The sequence below is a fragment of the Delphinus delphis genome, chromosome X (assembly GCF_949987515.2).
Source record: "Delphinus delphis chromosome X, mDelDel1.2, whole genome shotgun sequence".
Taxonomy (NCBI): Eukaryota; Metazoa; Chordata; class Mammalia; order Artiodactyla; family Delphinidae; genus Delphinus; species Delphinus delphis.
In genome coordinates this window covers 77,023,733-77,030,870 of record NC_082704.1, presented here as the reverse complement: position 1 = coordinate 77,030,870, position 7,138 = coordinate 77,023,733, and the positions used below count along the sequence as shown (strand labels likewise).

The following is a 7,138-nucleotide window of genomic DNA, read 5'->3' as shown; positions in this document are numbered from 1 at the left end:
CAAGTCCCTCAGCCAGCCAGCCATGGCTTTTCATCTGGTAGGGTGCCACAGACTTTCATTCCTGAAGTGTCTGGTCCATCTGTAGTCCTGCCTGAATTAGGTTATTGCAGTTTTCCATTGGATTTAATCGCAGGGCATGTTATTACTCAGAGATACCTTAAGGATCTCCTGTATTCTGGACATACTCTGCCATACTTCTATCGTGAAGTGGCAGTCCAATTTTCCCCCGGTAGTTGGGATCAATAACCTCAGCCAGCACAGCAACTCCCTTCTTTACCTGTTGATTCAGAGGCATGAGGAGCCCAAAGTGGCTAGGTGGTGGTGTTAATTTTCAATTCAATGGAATCATTGTTGTGTTCCTGGTGGAAGCACTCCTCCATTTGGAACTAAGACCTCTATTTAAGCTAGCAGAGCATAATATCATGGGGTTAGGAAGCCAACTTTGTGCTAGTGGGCCACTAGGTGTGACAGTGAATGGGAGTCCCACTACCATTTCCACCCCTTGATTCCTGGACCTGTGAAGCCTGGCTATGGGAGAAAAACCACCATATATTGGATGGTGGATCAGAATATATACAGCCTCCCACAGAACCTTGCCCAAGCCCTGCAAGGAATTGCCACTTAGCTGGTTCTGTAAGTGAGTCTACAAAAGACCTTCCCCAAGGGGACCCAGCCACCCCTACATTCAAGTGGCTCTGGTCAAGTTTATCTGGCTCAAGTCAGGGGACTGATTGTGGGGCTGTGACCCCCCCATGGGTTTGTTTGTCTTTTTTAAGTTTTGTTCACTTGACCTAGAATTTTTCTGGTTATACAGATCAAGTAAGACTTTAGTAGGTTTCCTGTGTATGACTCTTCTAGAAACATCATGATCAATTAGCAAACAGCATAGGCCTCTAGACGCCAGACTTTTCCAATTGTCGCTTTAACTCCGCTGTTCATTATGGTAATCATACCCACCTTACCTTCGGAGGTTGAGTGATGCCACTTGGCCCCTGCCATCCTGGGGATACAATTACTCCCATTGCCTGTAGGCTCCCCAATTCAGCGGTGGCAGTTCCCACTGTAAGCTCTGGTCTACAGAGAACAGTGATCATGAAGCTCTTCAAGAATGCTGGGGCTCCCCTCATGAATTTATTTCTCACATTCATGGTAAAAAGTGTGTCCTGTGGGGCCTCCTAAGCAGGGTGAAAAGGTCTTAAATGACAAATCCACTGTAACTTTCCAAACTTCTTAAGACTTCGAATTATTTCTTCTACAGTAAACCAAGGATAGGTCTGGCATTTGTAATTCACTTACCATGGACCACATTTTGGGCCATGTGTTAGCCAACCAACCAAACTCATAGAGCCCTTTGTAGTTCTCCTAGTTGCAACATTAAATGTGGGATCTCTGCTTAGTGGGCCTATGTCAATAAATTCACCCTGATCCAACTTTATGTTCTTTCCACCATTATCCCACATCCTTAATAACCATTTCCACACATATCCTCCTATTTGTCTGTGTAAATTAGAAAATATCTAGTACCTCTTATGGAGTATAGCATACCTTCTCATGTGTTACATTTGCCTGCACTTTTAGGGGCCTGATGGAACTTGAGTCTTTTTTTGTTTTGTTTTTGTTTTGTTTTGTTTGTCTTGTTTTTTATTTCTAAGCCTTGAACATTGGTATTCAATTTAATATTAACAACTTAATAGCTCTGATCTACAGCAGAAAGGCAAAAATCAAAGAGAAGAGAAAGGCCCATCTTGCTGGGGCAGTGAATACTGAGCAAACTCAGAGGGTCGGCATGTCATAAAAATCCCAGCTCAGGAGCCAGGGGTTGGGAGAGGGTATGACCCAGTGTAGGACCCGCCTGAGACCCAGCCAATGGGTCCCCATTTCTCTCCCAAGCCAAGGTGGGTGAGGAGTGAACAGCACACAAATGAGAATCACATTTCCTATGACAGGGTGCCCCACGGATGCCGACAGGGCTCAGGAGAGCTGGGACTTGGGGAGGAGAGACGTGAACACTTCACATCCCCCTGTTACAGGCTGAGCTGTGTACCCCCAGAACCCACATGTTAAAGTCCTAACCCCCAGGACCTCAGAATGTGATGGTATTTGGGGACAGGGTCCTTATAGAGGTAATTAAGGTAAAATGAGGTCATTAGGGTGGACCCCAATCCAATCCTCCTGGTATGCTTATAAGAAGAGATTAGGACACAGAGACACAGAGGGGAGACACATGAGGATGCAGGGAGAAGACAGCGGTCTACAAGCCAAGCAGAGAGGCCTGGAAGGTACCATCCCTGCTGACACCTTGATCTCGACTTCCAGCCTCCAGAAGTGTGAGAGAATAAATGTCTGTTGCCTAGGCACCACCACCACCACCACCACCACCCGATTTGTGGCACTCTGTTATGGCAGTCCAAGCACACGAAGACAACTTGCTTTCTAAAAGATTTTTTAAATGAATCCATCCCCAAACAGAGCCTCTGGGATTGGAAACATCCCACCCGAGCTGTCTCCAGCTACATTGCAAAGCCAGTTCAGGGCCGGCTGATAGATACAGCCCATTCAGCCATAGCAAGAAATAAAAAAATGCCTCAGAAATCTTTCGCACCATGGACCGTGGAAGCTGGGTCCTCTAGGTTCCAGATGTCTGTGCAAAAGCTAAATGAAAACAACACTGAGTGGCCGAGAAGTAGGGATGTGAGTGGACACTGCAGTCACAGCTAAAGCTTCTGGGACTTATGAGTGAAGTTTTTAAAACTGTAAAATGCTTTTTGGTAAAGAGGCCAATGTGACCCCTGCCCAGGAGATTCCACCAGGACAGACAAGTCATCGCCAATGCTGCAAAGCTGCCAGTATGTTTCTCATGCCCTGTGATAAGCTGGAACGACAGGCGCTCCCCTCCCAGGGACTGAGGGTTGGGGTTCTGGCTTTTTTCTCTTCCATCTTTTGATCAACAAGGGACTCAGCACCCCGTGGCACCCCAAGTGAAGGGAGGCTGCAAACTCGAGCACTGGTGTTTGGAACCTTCATTTCCAAGGATGCCGCCCACTGCAGAATTACAGGGAAAAGAGGTTAAGAGCATCAACCAGAAGAAGGAGGGGTGTGGGTGGGGAACAACCGCAGGCTTGGAGGAGAGGCCAGGGCACCTCTCGAAGCACCATCCCTGCCACGGTCTCTGCTGCTCCCCGCCATCACTCCACGTGCTTGTACTTGGTGAACAGGTTGTAAAGAATCCACAGGGTGGATTTGAGGTCCAGGTTCACCACATCTTAGGGGCAAGCCTTGGGTTTCTTAAGGACTCCATCCGGCATCAGTTCAAAGGCAAATGGCACGTGGTAGACCTTTTGATCGAAGCTGTCCATGGTCAGGTAGAAGTTGTGCAGGCATACAAAGTAGTCTTCCAGAAGCCCCATGAACAGAACCAGGTACACGCCATCTGCAAACTGGGTCTCTAGTTCCATCACCCCCAAATTCAGCTTGTTCAGGTGTTTGTTCACAAACGTGATGAGAGACTTCTTCAGCACATTGTGCTTGTCTGGGGCATGGTCGAAGAGTGTGTCGAAGGCATCCCACTCAAACCAACCCATAATCATCTCGGTGGTCGTGGTCAGCTCCTCCATGACATGGCTGGAGTGTAGCAGGCCTTCCCACTTCCGCACGACCACGACTTGCAAGGAGAAGTGTACGGGAAGGTAGATCAGGCCCGGAAGTGCATAGCCAAGGCCATGAGGAGGTGAAGGATGGCCACCAGGTTCTTTCCGTGAATCGAGTCCACGGTCCACTGGAGCACCCGACCGTGAGGCCACAGCAGCTCCTGCACCACCTCCAGCACCATCTGCAGCTTCTGCTTCAGCCCTATTTCAGACTGGGTCACCTCAGCCATGTTCAGCTTGTGGTCTGCCAGTTTTTCCAGGAGCTTCTGCAGCACCTGCCCATCATATAGGTCCTCCTCCAGCTGCTTCACGATGATCCTCTCCTCCATCAGGACATCATTGATCCAATCGATGAGAACCTTGACCAGCTCCTTGAATCTGGGGTCATCCCTGGAAGTGCAGTCAATCACCGTGTGCTCCTAATTCTCCTCGAGCAAGGTGTCTTCTGGGTAGATCTCCACTGAGGCAGGGGACATTGGCGAGTTGATGGCATTTTTCCCTTCGTGCAGGTCACTCACCTCCTTGGCCTTCTTCTTCCTCACGAACGTGCCGCCCAGCTTTCCCAGGAACGACTTGTCCTTCTTCATCCTGTGGGGCTGCAGGGCGGGAAAGCACAGTGTTGTGGAGGACATGGGGCATGCGGGGACCCCAGCAGCTGGGCACCTGCGCAGTGCCTGTGGGGGCTTCCCTGGTTGCTGCCGCCTGGTCTGGAACTTGAGTCTTGCTATAGGTCTACAAGCAGAGAGAAGTGGTGGGGTAGGTCCTGAGGCACATCAGCAGTGTCTTTCAAGGAAACTTCCTCAGGGGAGGCCATTACAGTTTCCTCAGGTGGCACAGGGTTAAGCTCCTCAGACTGGGGTTCAGACGCTGCTTCTACTGGCAATGATGACGCATGAGATTTGAGGGTCTCGATGTCCCCAGCTTCATCAGGGTCTTCCCATGTGTGCCCATCCAACTTTCAAGATCCCAATCCTTCCCAACCAAAGCCTTCACTTTAATGGTAGACTTGTGGCACAACTGGGGATCCAATTTGCAGTGTAATTCAGCCACTCACAGGATGAGATTCTGGGTTTTGTTTTCAGCAATCTCAACCCTGTGGGCAGACATAGATGCTTTCAGGTCCTTTATGCATTGTTTAAACAGGGAGTTTGAGTCTCTGAGCTCATTCTTTTCTTTTTGTACTTTGTTCAGTGCCATTGGGAGCAGCTAGCATTTCTCATTATATTCCATATTTTGACAAGAATATTTGAATGTACATAGTCACCCAGATTTTGCCTCTTATAAGTACTTGATGAGGAGTATCCCATGATGAGATTTTGTGTACCTCTATTGCCACATTATGCCATGGACTATCAGTGCACTCTTTACTACTAGAAATAGAGTCATTAGTGTCTTTAAATATAATCAAATTAGAGGGTCAGTTCCAATATCTTAACAACCAATTCAGAAAACTCATCCTTAAGATTCTGTTCTTTAGAACCAATCCTGGTACCAAAATCTGCATGAGTCAGGGTTCTCCAGAGAAACAGAACCAATAGGATGAATGAATGTGTGTGTGTGTGTGTGTGTGTGTGTGTGTGTATGTGTGTGTAGGGAGAGAAAGGCAGAAAGACAGAAAGACACACACACACGCACACACACACAGATAGAGACAGACAGACAGACAGAGGTTTATTTCAAGAAGTTGGAAAGTCCAAAATCTACAGGATGGACTGACAGACCAGAGATCAATGGGAGAGCCAATGATGCAGTTCAAGTCCAAAAGCTGTCAAGCTGGAGACCAAGAGAAGAGCCAATGTTGCCATTCAAGTCCAAGGGCCATCTGCTACAGAACTGCCTCTTGCTTGGGGGAGGTCAATCTTTTGTTCTGTTCAGGCCTTCACTTGATTGGATGAGAACCACCTGCATTATAGAGGACAATTTGCTTTACTCAAAATTCACAGATTTTGAAGTTATTCTCATTCAAAAACATCCCCACAGGATCATCCATAATAATGGTTGACCACATATCTGGGCAATGTGGCCCAGAGAAACCGACACATAAAATTAACCATCACACTTACTTTCTTTTTGTCCTTCTTTCTTTCTTTTTAACACAGTATTTTATGGCAATAATTCACAGCTTATGGTTTATGTAATGTATTTTTTCACATAAAGTATTCTATGTAATTGCCAGCAAAACCCCATGCACTAGATAGGGAAGGCAGTAGATATTTCCTTTTTACATGCAGTAAGATTATATCTCAGGGAGGAGAGGTAATTTGCTCAAGGCTAACCAGCCAATATTTGGCCATTCCAGGAGTCCAACCCAGACCTTCTGATGTAAGATTCCTGGCTCTTTCTAATGATTTTTAGTTCCCAAAACCTCGGCTGAGAGTTCACTGAAGATTGCAACACTGCCCTCATTTTAAACCACTTATTTAGATCCATGGTATCCCTGGAGTCACCCTGGCTTTTACGATGCGTCATTTTCAGGGTGTGGGGCAAGGGGGTGGGCATTTTCTAGATTCCTTCTTATTATTTTTGAATGCATTATATTAGCTTTCTCTCGCCTTGGACAGTTAGCAGCACTCGAGAGATGCTGGAATTGATGGTGTGGTTCTAGAAGGAGCAAGATGGATAAGGTTCTCCTTTCCATTCAGCCCATTTACCTTTCAAGCAGGAATCACCAGTGAATCAGTAAGAAAAGGGGGCCTGGAGCATTTTCTTCCCCTAATAAGGATGCCACCTTGTTTACTCCTCACATTAGATACTGTTATCACCTTTTGTAATGGGCCTGGATGGGCTCTGCTGTCTCAGGTTCAGCACCATTTTGTGGCTGAAGCAGCAAAGATTTTATTTTTAGATGATAAGCCCATGGATCAGACAGTATACCTTAAACCTGGATTAACCTCCATCTCATTGACAGCTCTTGAAAAATAGGAATTAAGCAAAGTGTTCCATAGGATGAATGGAGAGAAGTACAAAATTAAAACAGAGAGAGAGGGAGAGAGACAGAACCTGAGGTTTCAATAAAAATAATACAATGGCCTCAGCAAATTATACCTTAAGCTTGAACTAGTAATTCATATCATATTAATTTTTTTCCACAAAGCCTTTCTTCTTGCATAAAATACACACAAACTAGGAAAGTTCTCCATGATTGCTCCAGAAGATCTCCATGATGTCTCCAAAGCACTTTCCTGTATATCATGAAGACGATAGGAAGTTCAAGAGGACATAGTCAGTCCAACTCAGTGATTCTTGTTAGCATCTTCTTTGTGCCTGGCACTGTGCTAGCAACTTTTAAGAAATTCAAAGATGCTGAAACTTCGAGAGGGGAGAAAGGTGTCAACTTAATCCACAAACACACTTTTGTGGTGGCCCTTTATACAGCCAGCACTGTTCTAGGAACCATGGTACTCAGAGAGGAAACTGAGAGAAAAACTTAAAGCGTTCATCCTTTAGCGAGCTTAGAATCTAGCTAGGAATAATAGTGAGATAGAAAACCT

At 46.3% G+C, this 7,138-nt stretch overlaps 1 pseudogene; it reads right to left on the bottom strand.

Moving 5' to 3' along the window:
* Window positions 1-3,185: 3,185 nt before the first annotated feature.
* On the bottom strand, window positions 3,186-4,279 carry LOC132418375 (beta-parvin pseudogene; annotated as a pseudogene).
* Between the last annotated feature and the right edge of the window lie 2,859 nt (window positions 4,280-7,138).